Source organism: Erythrolamprus reginae, chromosome 5 (assembly GCF_031021105.1).
Source record: "Erythrolamprus reginae isolate rEryReg1 chromosome 5, rEryReg1.hap1, whole genome shotgun sequence".
Classification (NCBI taxonomy): domain Eukaryota; kingdom Metazoa; phylum Chordata; class Lepidosauria; order Squamata; family Dipsadidae; genus Erythrolamprus; species Erythrolamprus reginae.
In genome coordinates, this window is record NC_091954.1 from 64161407 (window position 1) to 64184997 (window position 23591).

The window sequence follows — 23591 nt, forward strand, 5'->3', positions numbered from 1 at the left end:
AATGCATTCACTCACTCCTCAATGAGTGGTATGAGTTTAAGGTCCTTGGAAAAGGAAAGAAACTGTGTGAGCTTCTGGATTTGGCACTCTCCAACACCGAGAGATTTCCAGTTCTGGGAAACCTGTTGTCGATTGTAGCGGTGCTCCCTGTCTCAACCTCATGTTGTGAAAGAGGATTTAGTTTGATGAACATGGTCAAAAATAAATTCAGATCAAGGATGCAAGAAGAAAGTTTAAGTGACTTGTTTATGATCACCATGAATGGGCCATCTGTGAAGGCGTTTGATCCTGCCAAGGCTGTGGACCACTGGTACTTCAGCTCTAAAATCACAAGGCATGTTCATGGCCACAAAACGCAAAGTGAAAAACACTAGAATGTTGCCTAAAATCTAAAATATCAAAATATAATATTTATTATCTTTAAAAGTAAAATGTTGTTTATAACGTTTGTAATGTTTTTTTTGTTAAATTAAAAACCAAGTTTGCTTAAAAAAAATTCTGGCTCCTAAATTTTTTGGCTGGCTCCTAGATTCTGAACAACTTTGTCGACCCCTGAGTTAGAATAAATTTTAATTGGATACTTTTGTATGATTGAAACTATCTTGAGTCCTCTGCTTAAGTGGGCAGTTTAAAAATTATTGCACAAATATATAAACACGTGCATGGTTTATTTTCTAAAAATTCCTTGATTCTTACCATTGTGTAGTCACCTGACACAAGAAACCCGTAAATATTAGCCCATCCGTGTTTATAACACAAATAACCCAACAAAATTTACAACTAACCTATAGGGGCAGTAAAACTGCACAACCTCAGGGCACATGCATAACTACGCCAAGCCAGATCGAGGGCCAAGTTATATTTTGAATGCCGTTCCACACAAAGAGCAGCCTCTTTGTTCCCCCGGATGTCCTTGAATGGCAGACTGCTAAAAATGCAGCCCACAAGCATGTAATCTGAAGTGGGGCACTCTAGATTGTCATGCAACTTCGATGCACATTTGGGTCAAACCCTGCTGATGCTCAGAAAGAATATGGTTACAAGTGAGAAAAACGGGGGTGACCAACTACAACACGTGCACAACTTTACACCCATCCCTTTCTTCCCTTCCCTGCTCTGTTGTGTTTTGCTGCAGTTCTGCACAATAGTTATAGCTTCCTCTCCTGCTCTTGGGGGGGGGGGGGAAAGAAAAACGATACTGACCACCGAGGAACTTGTCTACTCAGATTCTAATTAGATTACGCTCCCTCGTGCAGCAAAATGAGTGGAATGTTGCCAGCCCTAAACGCCCAATGCAAAGGCCTGCATCAAACTGCAATCCATCTATCCTAAGGCTATGTGGGAAGGCGGTGCTCTCTGGCCCAGTTGCCAAGGCAACAGGGAGACGTCACCACGTGCATTGGCTCGGTAGGGGTCTAAGGGGAATGAGGTCAGCAGTACTGTATGGCCTCGTCAATCACAGTAACATTAGGCTGGTGGCCAAGTGAGCAGATAAGTGGCTAAAAGAGCAGACCTTATCCTCTGCTAAGTAAGGAGAAGAATATGCCCTATTGAAAAGCAGCTCAGGGAAAATTGGAATAGGGGAGGGGGAAGAGAATAATAACTCGGCCAGTTACTCCTGACTTACTTGCTGAAACAGGACCAAGAGCTAGGACCAACAATGAGGAAGCGGCATGGAGGAGATTCCACTCACCTTTCCCAGATGGCACTGACCATCCCTACCCCTGAATTTAAGAATTAGTGTAACCTACATCAAGGCCACACTGTACTTTGTTGCCTGTTGATCAGGAGTATAGGGTAAATGAGGTTGCACTCTTAGCTACGCTCACCAAGGATTAAGGGCCATCAGACTTTAGTAAATGTGCCAAGTATCAGGAAATACACAACACACTTACCTCAAAGGAACTCCCTATTAAAATTAATAGGGACTATTTGGCTAGAACTGTCAAATAATGCCTGCAAATTCTTTTTTTTAAAAATGTTTTAAGCACAATCATAAAAAAGAGCAGAGAGAGAAGTGTGATCACCTAGCAAAGATCAGAAAAAAACCCAGTACAGTAATTGGCAGCAAAGAGATACAGATATCCTTAATTCTTCGTTGTCATCTATGGTCATCCACATTTTTGCCATCTTGATATAATTTATTTATTTGATTTATATATTTATTTATTTTATTTATCTTGTCCAATACACAATGAGGGTTTTAGTGGGTATATCTATATACACATAGTAAAATACATGATGATGGTTATCGAAAAGATACTCATAGTAAAATATATCTAAGAAAGAATAGAAAAGAAGATATAGGAATACAACATATCAATGAAAGAATAGAAGAAGAGATCTAGGAATAGAAGAAAGGTATAGGAGATATAGGAGAGCAATAGGACAGGGGAGGGAAGGCACTCTAGTGCACTTGTACTCGCCCCTTACTGACCTCTTAGGAATCTGGATAGGTCAACCATAGATAATCTAAGGGTAAATTGTTGGGGGTTTGGGGATGACACTATGGAGTCAGGTAATGAGTTCCATGCTTATAATACATACAATAGTGTTATTTCCGGCATAATTTTGGATACCTTGTGTCAAATGGTGCGTGCAGGTAAAATGTTATGCAAATAAAGACAATAAAGTCAAAAAGCCAAAACTGCTATATAAGTTAGTAATTTGTGGATGAAAATTCAGACACAATCACCTAAAAAGGGGTGGCAGTCATTAGTTCTAATCTGGTCTCTACATTCAAAATGGACTTCTCCAAGATCTGTAAAGTCTTGCATCTCAAACTATTCATACATTAAAGTAAGCAATTTACCACCTGTCATTTAAAGACACCTGCACAGCAATATGTTAAGAATTTGAGGTTTACGCCTATTAGAGTTCAGAAGTAACAGTAAAATACAACACTGTCTTGATTTAGAAAGCCAAAACCAAACATCTCTGGAGCAATCTATATGAACATATTAGTATCACATGCTATAATAATACCTAAGACTGAACAGTTGACTTCCTATCTTTGGATGCTGTTCAGTTTTACATAGAACATATTATCAATAGGGAAAAATATGTTTCTTATTTCTGGTTTAGCAACTATTTTTGGTCTGGATATCACATTTCTGCCAAGCCTTAGGGCCATCCAGAAGACGTGGTCAGAGTGATGTTAGCAGAGTTGGTGAACGTAATAGCATGCAATTTTTTTTAATGAGAGCTTTATTTGATAGCTGGTTAAGCAGCAAAGCACCCATTTTTGCTCCTCAAATTATTTCCAAACAAAAATGCCCCTTTTCATATCCAACATTCAAGAACATATAGCCAACTGTTGGTTCTGGTGAACATAAAGTACGTTTTGCAACAATGAACATTCGTTATGCTTCCTATAGACTGAAGCCCCGAAAGTCAAGTTCTTTCTTTTTATTCCTATTCAGAATCACAAAACTAAAAATTGTAATGTTTTGGCTTTCTGTATTTCCTACATATTATTTTCATATCACAATTATTTTTTTTGCTTTTGCTGTGTTTATTTTTTTTACAGTCCTCATTTAAAATGATTTGGATCCTTGCATTTTCAGTTTCTTCTAATTGGATTTACTCTTCAAATAAGCAGAATTTGTCCTATGTTGTATCTATACATAGAAGCTGCACTGTTTTACATTAAATAATAGCTTCAAAAACACATCTAACGTATGTTATTCATGGCTCCATAGAAAAAATATAGGAAATGTTTTTAAAATTAACGTTTACCAAACCAAGATGTCAAACTATTCTTAATTTCTCCTCCTTTGGAATGTAAGCAGTGTTTCTTGACTGATTATTGATTCAAGGGATTGAGGGATAGAAAAAGAAAGGTCTCCATTTCTAGAATGTCAATCAAGCAATTAAGGCAAAGGATTATCTTGAATAATACTGTGTTTGTGGACATTCAAATGGCAAAATGTTTTTTGCAATTGTGTTATGGAATAATCTGGCTTCTGTTTTGAAAATGACATAAGCAACTCTGTCTTGGCAGTTTCTAGGAAACAAAACCAATGCAAATAAATATTTTTGATAGTGTTTATGATGCTGCATGAAATAAAATGTTAACTGAATTACAATTATGTACATGCATGGGTTCCAGTTTCCTGCCTCTTAAAAGTTCCTGTCTCTCCAATCTACCTCCTGGAACTTTCAGGATCAGAGCAGCTGCAAGCAGGCCAGGCCCCCTATCAGACATCCGGCATCTGTTGATAATACAATTCCATGTTTTTGTTCTATGTCCCTTCCTCATTAGCTTAACTCTATACCTCCGTGTGTATACATCTTTCAAAGTTTCACACAACCTCTAAATTTCACCGAATTTGTTCTGGGAACCTTCAATAGAATACATACCAAGTGGCAATCAGTCTGATTAACAAATAAGTAAACAATAAGTACATAGGTGTGTGCTAAGTCTTCATTTTGTTAATGAAGACTACAAACCTTGTCCAACAAATTAGCACAGAAAGGCATTGAAACTGCTAAAAAGATGCACAAAGAGAAGCAGAGCAAATGCTCTAGAAATCACTGCTTTCAAGATCCATTCGTATAGGTTTTGTATTTCTGGGAAGCCTTTTGCACAACAGCCACCTACAAAATTTCTCAATAAGTTATGTTCTTGCGTTACTACAACACTTCAATTGCAATAATCCACTTATGACTCCAAAATCCACGAGAATTATTTTAATGATCTCAGGTACCTAATAAGTACAGTGGTACCTCGAGATACGAGTTTAATTCGTTCCAGACCTGGGCTCTTAAGTCGAGCAGCTCTTATCTCGAACGACTTTTCCCCATAGGAATTAATGTAAATAATTTTAATTGGTTCCAGCCCTCAAAAAACTCACAAAGTTAGTCTAAATTATGCAGAAAGACATGTTTTTAATGAAGAAATGTACATGTACATATAAATGAATAATGAAGTTTCTTTCACTTAACTTGTAAACTTTCTTAAACTTTTAAATTTACATATGTTCAACTTCTCTGCCACCCAATCCTGTAGGACAGAGGTCCCCAACCCTTTTTGCACCAGGGACCGGCTTTAAGCGATCAAGAGAGGAATGGGTGAATGAATGGACGGAGGGTGGGAAGGAAGGAAGGAAAGAGGGAAGGGACAGGAACAGAGGAAGGAAGCAAGGAAACTTATGAAAGGGGAGAGTAAGAGAGGAATGAGTGAAGGGAGGGAGGGAGGGAAGAAGGTGGGAAGGAGAAAGAAAAGAAGAAATAGAGGAAGGGAAGGTAAAAGAGAGAAAGAAAAAGAGCAAGAAAGAGAAAGAAAGAAAGAAAGAAAGAAAGAAAGGGGGAAGGGACAGGAACAGAGGAAGGAAGCAAGGAAACTTATGAAAGGGGAGAGTAAGAGAGGAATGAGTGAAGGGAGGGAGGGAGGGAAGAAGGTGGGAAGGAGAAAGAAAAGAAGAAATAGAGGAAGGGAAGGTAAAAGAGAGAAAGAAAAAGAGCAAGAAAGAAAGCTGCAAGCACCCCCCCGAGCCCCCCAGGCCGGCTGCAACCTTTTAAAACATGCGCGCCGCTTCGCAGCTGTCTCCTGAAGCCGAACGCGGAAGTTAGCGTTTGGCTTCAGGAGACAGCTCCTTGGCGCTTGTATCTCGAATTTGGGCTTGTAAGTAGAACAAAAATATCTCTCCCCTCCCAGCTCTTATCTCGAGTTGCTCTTAAGTAGAGCAGCTCTTATGTCGGGGTTCCACTGTACGTGCATAAGCGCACCACTGTGCCTACCGTCCCTGTCCTATTGTCTTCTTTTGTTACTTTTTATCATTACTTATCTAATGTTTAATTTGTACAAATTATTACCCTATAATTGTTTGACAAAATTAAAAAAAATTAAAAAAATTAAAACTTTGTAATTTGACCTTTTCCAAGTGATCCCAGAGCTCTCTCCTAGCAAATCAAGTTCACATCTACTTAGCTTTAGTCATATTGAGAGCTCAAATGCTATTTCCTGGGCCCTGCATTTCAGCTTTGTGACTGAATTTATATATCTGTTTTTAAAATAAGTACGTATGAACCTAAAGCGTACAACTAATCTGTCATAGGATTTGGAATGGTGGAGTCAACAAAGCAGTGGAAGTGATGTGCCGGTGTCTGGAGGCTGTTGGGGCCTGGATGGGTGTCAACAGACTCAAACTCAACCCGGATAAGACGGAGTGGCTGTGGGTTTTGCCTCCCAAGGACAATCCCATCTGTCCATCCATTACCCTGGGGGGGGAATCATTGACCCCCTCGGAGGGGGTCCGCAACTTGGGCGTCCTCCTCGATCCACAGCTCACATTAGAGAACCATCTTTCAGCTGTGGCGAGGGGGGCGTTTGCCCAGGTTCGCCTGGTGCACCAGTTGCGGCCCTATCTGGACCGGGACTCATTGCTCACAGTCACTCATGCCCTCATCACCTTGAGGTTCGACTACTGTAATGCTCTCTACATGGGGCTACCTTTGAAAAGTGTTCGGAATCTTCAGATCGTGCAGAATGCAGCTGCGAGAGCGGTCATGGGCTTACCTAGGTATGCCCATGTTTCACCATCACTCCGCAGTCTGCATTGGCTGCCGATCAATTTCCGGTCACAATTCAAAGTGTTGGTTATGACCTTTAAAGCCCTTCATGGCACTGGACCGGGATATCTCCGAGACCGCCTTCTGCCGCACGAATCCCAGCGACCGATTAGGTCCCACAGAGTGGGCCTTCTCCGGGTCCCGTCAACTAAACAATGTTGGTTGGCGGGCCCCAGGGGAAGAGCCTTCTCTGTGGCGGCCCCAACTCTCTGGAACCAACTCCCCCCAGAGATTAGAACTGCCCCTACTCTCCCTGCCTTCCGTAAACTCTTTAAAACCCACCTTTGTCGTCAGGCATGGGGGAACTGAAACACCTCCCCCGGGCATGTACAATTTATGCATGGTATGTTTGTTTGTGTGTGTTTGTTAGAAAAATGGGGTTCTTTTTAAAATATTTTAAAGTTATTTGGATTTGTTATGAATTGTTGTGTCTTGTTGTGAGCCGCCCCGAGTCTGTGGAGAGGGGCGGCATACAAATCTAAATAATAAATAAATAAAGCTGGATAGAAAATTCACAGATCCTTGACTGCCTAGGGTGCTTCAAAATTTGCATCAGAATTCAAGAAAGTATTCAGTATTAGCTTTTTTAAAATTCCTATGTTCAACCCTCAGAACATATTTTTAAAAATGCAGGTCAAAATAGACACTATTATTCACTTCAATTGTACTTTTTGTTTTTTGTGGATTTTAAAAGTTGCTCCAACTGTCATCTAGATTTTTGATGAAATCATTGTATCTTATCTTCTTCCTTCCCAGTCTATAGTTTGGACGGGATTCAAGGAAAAGTATGTTCAACTTTTTTTGTTTTCAAGCTTCAATTAATTCCTAACAAAGTAAAGGGCGAGGGAAAGGACTGGAATATATGATGTGCTGATTGCATGATGAAACTGCACTTCCAAATAAAACTGCTGTTATATAATTTTGCTGCCAATGCATAAAAGAATCTGGGATTCTTTGACCTCAGCATCTCAATTCTATGTTATAACATATATTTGATCCTCTCCATCAAACAGAAGCCAATCACTTCTTTCTGAGAGAGAATCTTTGAGACGTGAACTAATAAAAATTGTAACCATGATGTACAGTGATTCTTAAATTTATTTTTACTTTTTAAGAAAAAAAAAGTTTCCCATCAGGGCCGATTTCCCATTCAACCTCCGTATAGCAGTGCTAATTACAAAGCTGCTGAAGCATCCTGACTATTTTGCTAACACACCCTCCAGCTGTCTCCTTTAAAAAAAATGCAGTAAAATCAGCTTGGATTTTACTTTTTCTGAGGGGGTGGTGGTTCAGAATTCTAAAGGCCTGAATTATAATCTTTTATGAATCCTATCGTTAGAACAGCCCAGGAACACCAGATGTTCAAGCAAAGCTGCCAACCAGCAGCTGGCTACAGCTTGCAGCACAGGGTTTTTTTGTTATTGTTACTTCTAAAAAGCAAAATGATATACTTTAAACAAGCACACTGCCAGGATTTATAACATCGTACAAAGTGGTGAGGGTTGTTTCTTATCTAGGGGTTGGCAGAGGTAGAGAGAATCTTGAAAGGGATCTACCTTTTCCCCCCCTCTCTGGTCCCCTCCTCAAGGGCAGAGCAAAACCTGGGTTGTTGATGAGAGTGGGATACTCCTTTTTTGAAGGCCTGTCCACACAAGCCAAAGAAAACAAACAGCAAGTTTTTTCTCCGTACTAGATTAGACTCAACAGATTTAAAGCGCTACTCCTTATTTTTATAGTAACTTTTTAAAATCAAGTATTTTGGAATATACAGGGTGTCCAGGGGGAAAGCATTCTGAAATTCCCTGACATTTCCCTGTAACTTGCCATCTAGTTAAGGCGTGGTTGTAGATGATGTCATACCAAATGGCTAAGCCGTGGAGAAATATTGGTAGCTGAGGAAGCAAGTGGTTGCCACAATTATGCTCATTTTTGCTTGACTCTGCCAGGCAGTGCGATCTGGTTTTGTTTTAACATGATTTTCCCCTGATTTTTAAATATTTTAATAGAGTTTGTTTTCCCCCGATTTATTCAGGTTTTTTTCACAAATTCCCAGATAATTCCCTGATATTTCCCAAACCACCGATTTCCCTGATAATTATTATTAATTTAGTATTAATTGGACTTGTATGCTGCCCCTCTCAGTGGACTCGGGGTGGCTCAAAACTCATCAATGACCAAACAGTATAAAATAATACAGCTAGATCCAATTACTATAAACAGTTAATTAAAACATTATAAAAATGCTTCCAAATTTTTCCAGATGTAAAATAATGCACTTGGAGAAAAGGAATCCTCAATTTGAGTATTGCAATGGCAGTTCTGTGTTAGCAAAAACTTCAGAAGAGAAGGATTTAGGGGTAGTGATTTCTGACAGTCTCAAAATGGGTGAGCAGTGTGGTCGGGCGGTAGGAAAAGCAAGTAGGATGCTTGGCTGCATAGCTAGAGGTATAACAAGCAGGAAGAGGGAGATTGTGATCCCCTTATATAGAGCGCTGGTGAGACCACATTTGGAGTAATGTGTTCAGTTCTGGAGACCTCACCTACAAAAAGATATTGACAAAATTGAATGGGTCCAAAGACGGGCTACAAGAATGGTGGAAGGTCTTAAGCATAAAACGTATCAGGAAAGACTTAATGAACTCAATCTGTATAGTCTGGAGGACAGAAGGAAAAGGGGGGACATGATCGAAACATTTAAATATGTTAAAGGGTTAAATAAGGTTCAGGAGGGAAGTGTTTTTATTTATTTTATTTATTATTTTATTTATTAATCAGATTTCTTTGCCGCCCCTCTCCGCAGTTTTTAATAGGAAAGTGAACACAAGAACAAGGGGACACAATCTGAAGTTAGTTGGGGGAAAGATCAAAAGCAACATGAGAAAATATTATTTTACTCAAAGAGTAGTACAGTGATCCCTCTATTATCGCGAGGGTTCCGTTCCAAGACCCCTCGCGATAATCGATTTTTCGCGATGTAGGGTTACAGAAGTAAAAACACCATATGCGCATGCGTGCCCTTTTTTCTATGGCCGCGCATGCGTAGATGGTGGAGTTTGCGTTCCCCGCCGCCCATGCAAAGGGGAAACCCCGATTCGGCTCCTCGCTGCTGCTGTGCTACCGAGAAGATCAGCTGCTGGGCGGCCGAAGGAACCTTCCCTGGGTCTTCCCTCTCTTGCTGGCGGGCGGGCGAGTGGCGGGCATCAGCGAGGAGCCGGGGTTTCCCCTTTGCGTGGGCGGCCGGAAAGACCCAGGTTGGGGGTTCGGGGGGTGCTGGGAAGCCCCCCAGGCCGGCTGCGACCTTTTAAAACAGCCGCGCCGCTTCCCAGCTGAGTCCTGAAGCCAAATGCGGAAGTTCGCCTTTGGCGTTTGGCTTCAGGACTCAGCTGGGAAGCGGCACGGCTGTTTTAAAAGGTCGCAGCCGGCCTGGGGGGCTTCCCAGCACCCCCCGAACCCGGGTTGGGGGTTTGGGGGGGCGCTGGGAAGCCCCCCAGGCCGGCTGCGACCTTTTAAAACAGCCGCGCCGCTTCCCAGCTGACTCCCGAAGCCAAACCCGGAAGTGGTTTTTTTTTAATTAATATTTTTTTAAAAATCACGATATAGCGTTTCGCGAAGATCGAGATCGCGAAACTCGAGGGATCACTGTAGATCCTGCAGACTAGATGGACCATGAGGTCTTTTTCTGCCGTCAGTCTTCTATGTTTCTAATGCTAAACATTAAAATCATTCATTACAACCATAAGCATAATTCCCGGATTTCCCTGTTTTCCAGGTTTGCTGGACACCCTTAATATATATTACCGGTATCTATTGTATGTATCCAAGCTGGATCTCCAAGGATAAGAAAAATTAAAAGTAGATAAAAGAACAGCTATACAATATTTAACACAATCAGAGGCAGCAATGACTAGACATCCTTTCCCATTGCTTTCCATGTGACACAACTAGAGAGTAGATTTTGTACTCCTCCCCAACAGTATAGAGTTGCCTATATTTAAGAAAATACAAAAAATCTGCAAGTGATATCTAAGTGGTCCTTAATGGTCTTTCAGACGGATTGTTTGCAGATTTCATTACATAGAAACAATGAGAAAACCAAAACCATGAACAGATTTGTTTTCTCTATAAAAATTATCATTAGGCAACACCTTTGCTTTTATTTTTCATGGAGTATAGAAAGGATTCGCCTGAAACGCTATCTTTGCAATCCCACTGAAACTCAACTCAGAACATGAGGATGTAGTTTTTAAGGATGCTTGCAACAACGTAAACTAAGTTTATACATGCTTTTGTATTGCAATAATGAGCAATGGGGAGGGAATAGTAGGGCATAGTTGTATTTTGGAAGTACAGACATATTCAACTTAGCATTAGACTACTTTTATCCTCAGAAATATTATATTAAATCTAGTCTGAAGGTATAACTCATTATATTGCAGTTGATTCTGTTGTTCAGTTTTTGCTTCTCTAAACCAGAATATAGAATATTCAATATTTCTTGTTTTCTTGTAAGAAAATGAAGCTGGAAGGAACAATAATAAAAACTTAGAATATATTTATTCAGTACAGTACACTAATTCCCTTAAAAGTCCCCTATTCTCTAAATGGTTTAACTGATGATTATATGCTGAGTTTATTTATTATGACTTTCTTTTGCCTGTTGACATAATTCACCAGTGAAGCCTTTTCCCCAAAGAAATAAAAAAGAACATTTTGGTATACATCATGGATTATTTTATTTATTTATTTGGATTTCTAGGCCACCTTTCTCCAGCGGAATCAGGGTGGCTTATAAGATAAAATTGGATACAAAATACAAGTTTATGAAACCCAAACATCAAACCAAAGTCTAAAACCCCAAACAGTTAAAACCATTCAATCAAATTCATCCAATCGCAGTCATACTATCAGCCGGAGCAGAATGTCAGTGCTCAAAGGTGTATTTCGAAAGGCCAGGAGGGTGGGGCCGGTGCAAATCTCTGGGGGGAGTTGATTCCAAAGGACGAGAGCCACCACAGAGAAGGCCCTTCCCCCTAGGCCCCACCAGGCGACATTGCTTGGCTGACAAGACCTGGAAAAGGCCGACTCTGTGGGGTTTGACCAGCTGCTGGGATACGTGAGGTAGGAGACGGCCCCGTAAGTAATGTGGTCCTAAAAATGTAGGGCTTTATAGTAATAACCAAAACACTTATATACATTTTTGACTAAGCAGCTAAATTTGTTGGGGATTTACTGACATGGTCTTTCTCTATAAAATCTCATATAACCTATTTAGCCAATTCCCTTTAAATGAGAAATGTTTTCTATTAATTCAACAGGAGAGCTGTAGTAATGGCAAGAAAGAAAGGAAGGACTTTATAATCAATCCCTTAGAACCTATTGGGACACTTATTTGCATTGCTCATAACAGACTAAAATGGAGGTGTAACTAGCTTATATTGATAAGTCACAAGGAAAACTAGTCCATTTTTTTCAATGGCATTCCTAACTAGTTCCAGCTGTATTGAATTACTGTTAATGAGTATATCAGGTTGGAGAAGGCTAATTTAGAAAATGGATTTCATTTTATTATTTTTTAATAAAGATTTAGAGAGAAGACTCTTCTTGATTAGATACTATACACCCAAAAAGGCAATAGGCAATATTGTCAAACAGCTAAGTGCTTGACATGCTAATTGTTTTCTTTCCACACTCCACAAGCCAAAATTCTTGAATTTTTGTCTTGCTTCCCTCTGTTTTTTTCTTCTCATCTGGAGCAAGGAGCAAGAAACTGTCCAATTCATCTTGGTTGAAAGAAATAAACACATGGTAAGACCATCCAAATACAAATCTCGAATGATAGATTTCTATCTTATCCTCCATCGACCAAAAAAAGAATACAAGTTATTTAAAAAATAGGTCAAATAAATTGTTTGAATTTTACTGCATCTTTCAACACGACAGTTCATAGGATTTAGAAAACTTCCTTTATGAAACAAATTTTGATTAATGACTATTATATCAGGGGTAAATACTAGAAAAACAACATATATTAATTTTGGAAAATTATTCTCAATCATGTACTCCAAAGAATTCCTAAAACCTCTATCATAATAGATCTTACTGGCAGACATGTAAACAGGCCTCTAGAGAACTCAGTTTACAGGTATAAACTTAGCTTAAAATTATTTCAACATTGGGTAGATACTGTGTTATTTGGTTTGATGAAAATCAACATGGTTCCAATTACAAAAAGCAACAGCAGTTTTTAGCCTGGAATTTGCAACATCAAGACTATGTCAGAGATAATGCAACATGTCAGTTTCCAGATGTTGTTGAATCGTATCGCTCAACACTCCTTACCAATGTCTAAGCTAATGAAGGCTGCTAGGCACTTTGACTGAACAACATCTGCAACTTACCTCTGGTTTAAAATGTGTAATTTCCACCCATTTTATGAAAAGATTTCCTGGAAAGCATCTAAAATATAATGGACCAAAAATCCATTATTCAATCCCTTGTTACTAAACATTAATCTCACAATTAGCTAAAAGATGTGAAACAGAAAAAAGAATAGCAATCTACCTCCTGTGGCTTACTCTTTTGATGTCATAACCATATATTATAACATTATGTTTATGACTGTAAGTGCACTTTTCAGAGGCTATGATTCTTTGAATTTACTGAGACTGACTTTTTGTATATAGAATTACACTGCATAACATTTCAAGAGATAGCATTTTTTTTACTGTGGTATGTCCTTGTAAGTAGGTTTAAGGGGATACGGTGGCTCAGTGGCTTAGATGCTGAGCTTGTCGATCAGAAGGTTGGCAATTCAGCAGTTCAAATCCCTAGCGTTGTGTAACACAGTGAGCTCCCATTTCTTGTCCCAGCTTCTGCCAACCCAGCAGTTCTTAAGCACGTAAAAAATGCAAGTACAAAAAATACAGACCACTTTGTTGGGAAGGTAGCAGCACTCTGTGCGCATTCGGCATTTAGTCATGCCATCGACATGACCAAGGACATGTCTTCGGACAGCACTGGCTCTTCAGCTTAGAAGTAGAGATGAGAGCCGCCCATACATCCAGAAAACGACTAGCATGTACGCGTAGGGTAACCTTTACCTCTTAAGTAACCAGTATATTTTCTCTTACTGTCTCTTTAACAGAAATGTCCCCTACATTCTTGTCTTCTCATACTAATAAAAATTGTAACTTATTTCTAAACGTTCAAGGATATTGTATTATTTCTATGAGTTCCATAGCTAAAATTAATTCTTCATATAGCAATGTGTAATTAGATTACCTAATCATATTATGAACAAACTGCAAACTTTGTTCAACAGATCCTTTTTCATTTTGGGATTGCTGACATAAACATTTGTGTAACTTTTTTTGTATTAACCCTGAATTCTCAATTCTTGATTTTCAATCACTGATTTATCATTAAATTGACATCACTGATCTTAAAACACAAAAACAATCATCTTTCTTTTAGGCGTTTGCCTTAAAAGATGGAGGTTCGTCTGCTGAGTCACTTCCCACTGCTTTTTGTTTCATTTTCATTATCTATTTTGTCAGGTCCACAAAGAGAGCACAGAATGACATGTCTCTTAACTGAGATAAGGTTCTGGTTCAGAACAGCCTTGCTTCTGCAATGCAACCACATTGAACCTCAAAAAGCCTTCAACTTCATTCTACTTGAAGTAGGTTCTGTACATATTACTAAACACAGACACAAGCCTTATTCCTCCTTGTCCACAGGTTAGGGTTGCTGTCAAGATGCCCAGATGCATCACATTCCACAATTAAAATCAACTATTTAAGATTGTATAGTTGTATAGTAAACAATAGGATATTAGATTAGGAAAAACCCAGAAATAAGGAAGTTTGTAGAGATTCTCAGTCATCCAGGTCATGGTTGTTCCAAAGTTGCTTTTTAAGGAGGCAACTGGACTTTCTTGTTTTTTCTTTGAAGACATTTTATGGTGTGATAGTAGGAATGAATTTCCAGAGGAAAAATTGCACTCTACAAGAAACAGGAGCACTACTTGGGTGACCCTGAGGACACAGATGAACCTCCAAATGCTTCAAGGACACTCTCAAAGGATGAAAATGACCAGCTGTCTGCAAGGAATATAAATCCTTCCATTCCCCACTATCCTATCAGAGCTGAGGAAGCTTTTTGGATGAGAAGCGAAATGTCTTAAAAGATAATTAAAAAAACCAAGAAAATCCAGTTGCTTCCTGAAAAAGCACCTTTGGGACCAGGAATAGGGAGTTGTCAGTTTAAGATTTCTACCTTAAACTAAAAAAGGAAAAGTTTGTATTCTACAGTTCTTCAAATTCAAGCACAGAATTACATAGCTATCTTAAATAAATTATTCTTACTATAAATCTGGTAATTCGGTTAATAGCTTCAATCTCTATGGCTTTTACTTTTAATCTGCCACCATCTCCATATGCTAACTGCATTTTTAACTCAATTTGAAATATTGGTTTTTAAAACATTTTTAAGGAAAATAAAGCAGGGGATAGAAGAAACTAATTAAGCATTTACTTTCATATTATGCAAAAGACCGTTCTAAAGAAACTTCTGCTCAGAACCATTTTTATCCAGCATACACAAAAGGTTTTCTTTATCGTCACTTCCAAACTGGGATACTTCTCTTTGATTTCGTCCATTTCTCCAGTTTACTTTTACATTTTAGTGGTTTCTATTTTGTTAACAAATAATAGTAATATGTAACTTTATCTAATTTCCATGACAATTATAGAAAAATAGTGAAAGCAATGTAAAATTAATGTCCAAAAACAACCCCTATGAGATAATTCAATTCTTTGTACAATCTACTTATTTCCAGAATCTTTGTTATTATTGTAGAGGTACCAAAAAAGTTAGGATGCTTTTTTCTTTTGTCTTTGAAGATAGCAGAAAACCGATTGCCAGAATTCTTGCTGAATAACGTGCACATTCCCGTGTACCCTTACATGATTTGACAAAACTAAGTTTTAAATCCGTCAGTTGTGCTGTATTTTTACTTTTAGTCATCCAGAGCAACAATTATTCTTGATAATTGATTTACTAAGGGCCCAAGTGGGCTTTGATTCAGAAAAATATTAATTTTTCATTTTATTTCATTTGTAAAGTAGCTTTAAAAATCAAATTAAAAATACTTTAGCATTTCTGAATACTTTGGGAAATACTCTGCGAGATGCAATTATATTTAAAGAAAAGCTTTATTTGGCTATTATTTTACTGAAGTATTTGTAAATATAAAAATTAGGATAAAAAAATAAAGGCATGTTAACGATTAACATTTAGACAGGAGGATTCAATGAATATTTCCTTGGAAATATTTCCATTGTATTGATTGCCCAGCATATATATGCACAATGTGAAACTTCAAAATAATTTATTTTCTATGTAAGCAATCACATACTTGATAAGGAAGAAAATTCAAAATCAGTAATAAAAAGAGGTGGGAAATAAAGTAGCATCAGGCTTTGCCAATTATATTTTTCTTGAAAAAGGTTGGTTGATATGCAGAATCATGTACATGTTCATTTGGCAAACGATTGAAGAGGTCCTTCAGTAATAATATTCACAAGCTAGTGACCCAGAAAATGAAATAAAAGGAAATACTTCTGGTATAGATGATTATCAAATAGACTAGACATACAATTGGTCTCCTAGTCCATATCCGTTCCTTTAATCATGATTGGTCCCATGTTTAAGCTTGCATTAACCTCTCTAGAGATTTGTCCTTCCATAACAAACATTTATTTCACAACAGCATTCTGAAGTTGCTTTTCACCTAAAAAGGGGGGATTTCTTTTCTCTAATATGCAATACTGTGTTTAATTATAGTAATGATGAAGAAGCTGGTTGGGAGATATTCATAAACAGTCCTGTGGTTTTTCCAACATTTCTGGGGTCATAATGGAGCCAGAGATCTTATGTCTCTTACTCTACACGGCCTGCAATTCAATCAACCTATCCCTGTTTACTCCCCCATCCCAAGCCACAGGAAAGCAGCTTTCTATGTCAGCGTATGGTAGACCAGAACAAGAGAACAAAGGGACAGGCAGGCTGGTGCGCATGCACGCGGGGACACACACACACACATACACACACACTCTCCTTTGTCTGGGAAAGGCCATCCCTTCCTGGCTTCCAGTGAGATGCAGAAATGCAGTTTTTGCTGATCAGGCCATCCACTCTGAAACTACAGTGAAATTCCTGGAAAACTTAATTTTGCTTTTTTGTTCTCATTCATTACACTAGCTCCTTATAGAGGCAAAAGAAATACTACTTCCCAGTAAAACATAATCAATAATCTTGTGTGTGCAAAAGAGCATCTGACCTCATGCTTGTTTGCAAGGTCAGCAAAAAGAAACACATAGCAAGGGAGTGGAAGAACCTAAGTAGAGCAAATTAAAAATGTGTCTCCAGAAAGAGATTTAAAAATCAGTTCCCAAAATGGAAGCACCAAGGAAGCTATTCAAATTGAGAATTTTGAAAATAGTCTCAAACACCCTGGTTTCTTCAAAAAATGGACTAATGGTACCCTGTTTTGAGATGAGGGGCTGAGATAATTACAAATCATATCTCTCCTTAAAAGCAACAGACTGCCCAAGCAGATTGGCTTGCCAGTATTTAGTCCTACTTCAAAAAGAGAGAGAAAGAAGACAGTCATCCAAACCTTTACTTTCTGCCAACTGTTTCATCTGGATCTATCTACAACTGCTGTGTTTTCAGTTTAGCCTCAGTGTCTGTAGAGGGTATTACAAAAAGCTCTTTACTGCATATGCATATGAGCATTTATGTGGGTGTGAGGGAGAAAGCCAAGCAAACAGAAGATTCTACATACAGTACAGAACCAAAGCCAAGACACTGATTATTCAAGCCACCAATTCTTTGGAGTGGAGCCACCATTTTTTTGATGGAGCATTTGTAATGTACACAATATCCTATTTTTAAACAAGGCAGGCAAAAATGTATCATTTTGGTAGCTTAGAACAATGTCTTCCCCCTTGCAGGCAGAGATTTTTTAAAGTGAATCTTTAATGTATGGTGTACTTTTATGTATAGGACAACATACATTCCTCTAGTAATGTCACATGTGTGCATGTACGTGAACGTGTGCCTGGCTAAATCATTATCACCATTAAGAAAAATTTCACAATTATTGGCTTTACACAAAGTGTGAAGCTAGGAAACCTAGTTTACAAACCTCAATGGTTGGATTTACAAAGCAGTTGGTTAAAATCAACCGAACCGTATTATTATTTAGCATGAAATGCAAATTCAACTTGAGGCCAGATACAAGGCAAGGAAATTTTTAAAAAAGATATGCCATATTTTTTGCACTATAAGACACTCTGGACTATAAGATGCACATTAGGTTAAGTGGAGGAAAAGAAAAAAAATTGCCTCTGCATCCTAGAATCCATTCAGTATTCATCTGGCTAGCATCCATGTAGCAAACAGCCTGCCTTCTCTGTGTATGCTGCTTCTACTGGGAAAAGCTGGAGCCTTTGGTGCCAAGGAGCTGACTGGCGGTGGGATCAGCCTCCTGGAATACCACCAATCAGCTGTTCTAGGTGGCGGGGATTGCCATCACCACCTGTTTGCCACCGCCTGTTTGCCACCGCCAATCGGCGGCAATAGGTGCCGGCGAATAGGCGGCAGCGTTTCCCGCCACCTACAACAGCTGATCAGTGGTATTCCAGGAGGGTGATCCAACTGCCAATCAGCTGCTCAGCAGCGAAGGTTCCAGTGTTCTCCGGCAATGGCAAATACCACTGCCTCACCATCACCTCTCCCCCCCACCACGATATTCGCTTATAAGACACACAGACATTTCCACCTACTTTGGGGGGGGGAGTGTGTGTTATAGTGCAAAAAATACGCTATTTCACATTTTGGGCTATGTGAACGTGAGATCCAAAATGAAAAGAAAATATGTAAACCTTTTCACTCTAGTTTTGTTACTGTTATCTTATGGATGGATTAAAGCATTTCAAACATTTGAAATAAAATACTGCATATATTTTTGAAAAAGTTTTTTTTAATTATATTAAATACTGTTAGTTGTGTAATACAAAAATACCCACTCATTAAGGTTTACTGTAAATCTGTATACAGTTATTTATGACATGATGGAGCACAAGGTTATTTTCTATACATGGTAACTAAATGCTTATCTGGATCCATGTTTGTTTTAACACTTGATTCTTATTCAAAAAGGTATATTAGATCCTAGACAATCAAATCCTAGATTATCCTTATTGGTAATGATTGGTTTACTTGATTTGACAAAATATTTGTTTTACTCTTGCAATAATACAGAATCAGACTTCATGGTTTCTGTTTCCAAGAAATGCCATGTGACTCGACGTGTGACTCCAATAAGTAAACCAGAGAACCTTACACATGAATTATATATTGATAAGAATCCATATGTTCATAATCTAAACTTTTTCATGATACATAATAACCATGATCATAGATTCTGATCATTGACTCGTAGATGAACATAGCCAGCCATATAAGCCAGTTATAACAATGCATGCAGATTCGGCTATCTTTTAATTAGACGAAAGATTACAGAGATAGGAGAGTCATAGCTTTAATATTTGATATTAAATTGTGAGGCAGAAAATCAAAGATACATAATGATACTAAAATAAAACCAAAAAAGTTCTTGCAGAATGCTAAATTAAGCATTCTCCATATTTATCCTGCCCAGTCTTTCATATCTACTACAGAAGTATGGTCTTTATGGAAATGAATCTGAGTTTCAGGTATTTATTGGCATTTTCCAGTGTAGAGTTAGGTTAAACTATGCATCTTTTTTGAAGATTATCAAATGCAGATATCAACCACGTGCTTCTTCGATTTAGCAAGATACAGTATAATCACTAGCAGGACTTTGTCTTAATCTTAAGGAAACACAGAGGAACTGTGATGCAATTATTAAGATTGCTCTTCAGGTATTTTATTATTTTCCCCTTCTGTCAACATTGTATTTAATTCAGCAGCCACTTTTTTCTCAGCAAAGCTAGTTGAGGAATTCTGGGAATTGAAGTCCACAAGTCTTATAGTTGTCAAGGTTGGAGACCCCTGCTTTAACGAACATACCCATGGTTTTATGTAACCATTAACACATGTGAAGATGAGAGCCTTGACTCATCTATCCTTGATGAAGCCTCCTCATGCTCCTACTTAGCTCTCTGGAGATAATGATAACATTTAGTCTACTGAAGATAGCTAGTGCTTGTTCCAGGAGAATCTCTTCCTTACCCCATGACTTAGCAAGAAATCTAAGAATACAATTATCATGTTGAATTTAGGTATAAACTAGGCCTGCAGAATTTTATTTTGATAGACTAAGATTGGATTCCCATGCTCCAGTGGGAAACAGATTGGAAACAGAAGAGAAGATCGATCAAGGTCAAGGGAAAATTACCACTAGCTTGAAATAATGAAATGTACGTGTCTTACTTACCTGAATGATTGTTTCAGTTGCAAAAGATCTGAGAAGCTATAAAAAGGGGTGTACTGCGTACTGTTTCTGCAGGCAGCATCCAGTCTAGTTTTGTTATCTAATCTGCTTCGTACATGTTTGAACATACCATGCATTTTGTAAAATGTGATTTAAGGAAAAATTCCAACAGTATAAATGGCTTTTTTTAAAACACCATTTTGGAATTGTTCATTTTCCTTGAATTATGGACTCTTCTATGAAAACCATATATTTGATCAATACCTATCTGTTTCTAAACAAATAGAGAACAGCAAAGTAATGGCCCTTATAGATCAAACCTAAATTGAGGCAAACAACTGCAGGCACAAATTGCAGGTTAGAAATAGAATAGCTCAAATTCCAAAATAGGTTTCTCACTCTGCTGCAATCTCCTTGTTTCAGAAAATTAATACTGCAATAAGATAGGCTTGTAATCAAACAAGTCACGGAGAAAGATATACACTAGGCCGAAAGAAGGCAATAGCAAAACATATCTGAAAATCTAGATATATGATTGGCACATGCCAAGATCAGATGGTTTAGGAGTATTTTTATATAATTGCATTGGAAGACTAAGCATTTAAAAACAGATTAGTGTTCAAAGTACTGCCCACACCTTTCCAGTAATCTTTATACCTTGTTTCTAAGGTAGGTCAGTACAATTATTTTGAAACTTCTGAAGAAAGGTTGAGATGTAGTGCTATTTTACACCATCTACTGAGTTTATTGCTAGGCAGAAATTTGTATAATGACTTCCTGCTTCAAACCATATTCTCTTAGCTTCTATTACACCTCTGTGAAATATTTTTGTAACCATATATCTTTTTGTATCTGTGATAATTATAATTTTCCTTCAAATCAGTTGTAAATAATCTGTGATTCAGTACCTCTATCCAACCCCCAGCAATCTTACTATTAACCATACTGTTTTGGACTGCTAGCACAGCATTGCTGCATTTGAAGGGATATACAAAAGAGTGTAAAAATGACTCTGGAAAAAGATACTCAACAGCAATTTTGTCAAGAACAGTTTAGTTAGTCCTGGAAGGAACAGGGGATTTTATTTATTTATTTATTGGATTTCTATGCCACCCCTCTCCAAATCTCAATATTGCCCCATTTCTTAAGTTTCTTCATATTGGGGGGAAGGGGGAATTGTCTGAAAAACTTTCAACATACAATTATTCTACTTTGCAATAATAAAGGGGAGTTCTAATCCTTGTGGAATCTACCTCGAGGGACTGACATAGTATATGCTCCATATATTTTCTCTAGGTTAGAAAAATACTTGAACATTTATTGTAAAAAGTACTCCTTAAAAATATGGTGGTCACTGTCTTTAAACTTAGTTGGATTATTTTGGGAAGCCAAGAACATTTACGTTCTCCAACCTAGTGACCTCCATAACAATTGGGACTAAAACTCCCAGCTCTGCAGAAAGCACAGCTAGACCATTGTACTGCCACTCCCATAACAGTGAGAACAAAAAGAAAGTGGATGTCATTAGGAAAAATATGTTGCTCTATATAGGCAAATATTTGGAATATTTTTAAAACATTTCTATATTGCATATTAAAAAAATACCTTACAATTAAAAATTATGGCCTCTTAAACGTTTTTCTTTCAACTGTCATTCTGAACATTTAAGTTTACTTTACCATCATTTATATGGAAAATACAGAAAATGTGTGCGCTTTAAAGTAGGTTTAGGTGTTTAATAAATTAAAATAAACATAGTAATATATTCAAAAGTGTCTAGACCCTTTCCTCCAATAAAACCTGGAAGATAATATATATGCTGTTGTTAGCCGCCCCGAGTCTGCGGAGAAGGGCGGCATACAAATCCAATAAATAAAAATAATAATAATAATAATAATAATAATAATAATAATAATGCTCTGGCTTCACAGGGTTTGCACCATTGTTTGGCCAACTAAGGCTCTTTTCAAAAAGCTAGATTGCAGCCAATATCCATCATCAGGTTGCAGTATCCCAGGATAATGTGCTTTGTGGCCTTCTTATAAGCAAAGTTAATGGGGAAATCAGAGTCACTCAACAACAGTGTTATTAATTTAACAACTGGTTATTCACTTAACAAAGGTGGCAAAAAAAGTCACAGAATGGAGCAAAACTCAACAAATTTCTCATTGAGCAATATAAATTTTGGTTTCAATTGTGGTCGTAAGTTGAGGACCACTTGTATTTTATAAGCACAAGGGTGGCTTCTACAAGATGAAAGATAGATGGTCTTCCTATTTTAATTCTAGAAACTATTCAATCTTTGTTAAAAAATATAAATAAAGCATGTGAGGATTTTCTTCCTAAACCATGTGATTCCCCAAAGGCCTGTCTTATCCATCAGTCTTTCCATTCCCTGCTCAGAAAGCAGCAACACTCCAGTCATTAAACCCACAACAAAATCTCCCTGGACCATGTTTGTTATTTGAAACCATAGCAAAAGTAGAGATGTACCAAGATGTTCATAAATGCATATGTTTTATTTCTCTGTTTTTATCCCGGTCCATATACAAATACACTTGGGTTTTTAATTCAAAGCATTCTTCCTCACTCAATGCTGTGGAATGCTATTCAGCATAGAAATTACTCAGCTGACTAGACTAGCCTTTCTGGAAAACCACAGAAGAATCTTCAGCAATGCTCTCTCATGCATGTTTTTGGGAGGCCTTCCATTACTAAATCCCTACTTTTTTTATTCTGAAATCACTACTCCTCCTAGTTGCATTTTGTGCCCTGAAGAAATAAATTATCTTTCTTTCTGTTAAACCAAAACATGTTTTTAAATGAAATTAGAGGCACTTGCAAAACAAAAAGTACTATGCAGCTAAGAGGATTTGAAATGCATTTAAAGAAAATAAAATCAAGTCTCTTTTGTTGGAATACTTCACCCCACAACTCAAAATCAGATCTGACAGATATCCCATACAGAATAATGTAGAAGACACATGATATGAATACTATATATTCCAAGGTAGCATAGAACTCTGGAACACATCTGTTTGGAAATATATTTTTAATTAACAAAATAACTGAATTGGAAGTGACCTTGGAGGTCTTCTAATCCAACTCTCTGCTCAAGCAGGAAAATACCATTTCAGACAGATGGTCGTCCAATGTCTTCTTAAAACACCTCCATTGTTGGAGCATCCACAACCTCTGGAGGCAAGTAGTTCCACTGATTAATTGTTCTGTCAAAATTTTTTGCTTAGTTCTAGGCTAGCCTCTCCTTGATTAATTTTCATCCATTGCTTCTAATCTGCCTTCAGGATCTTTGGAGAATAGATTGATACATCAATCAAAACACTTCCTCCTCTACATAGATAACAAATAGGGTCTCCTCAGAATTAAAGTTTATCACACACAAGAAATATTTTATACAATCTTTTATATAATCATTTTACAGAACCTGCACTTACGGTATATAGGATAGATGGGCAGAGCTGATATGTTTCTTGGATTGAAACTGACTTTATTTACATAAGGAGGGTGAACA

The 23591-nt window shown here is 37.8% G+C and overlaps 1 protein-coding gene across 6 annotated transcripts in view; it reads right to left on the reverse strand.

Annotated features, from left to right (window-relative positions):
• The window catches only part of TRIM8 (tripartite motif containing 8), an 81235-nt gene that overhangs the window by 37664 nt on the left and 19980 nt on the right, over positions 1–23591 (reverse strand). The window lies entirely within an intron of this gene.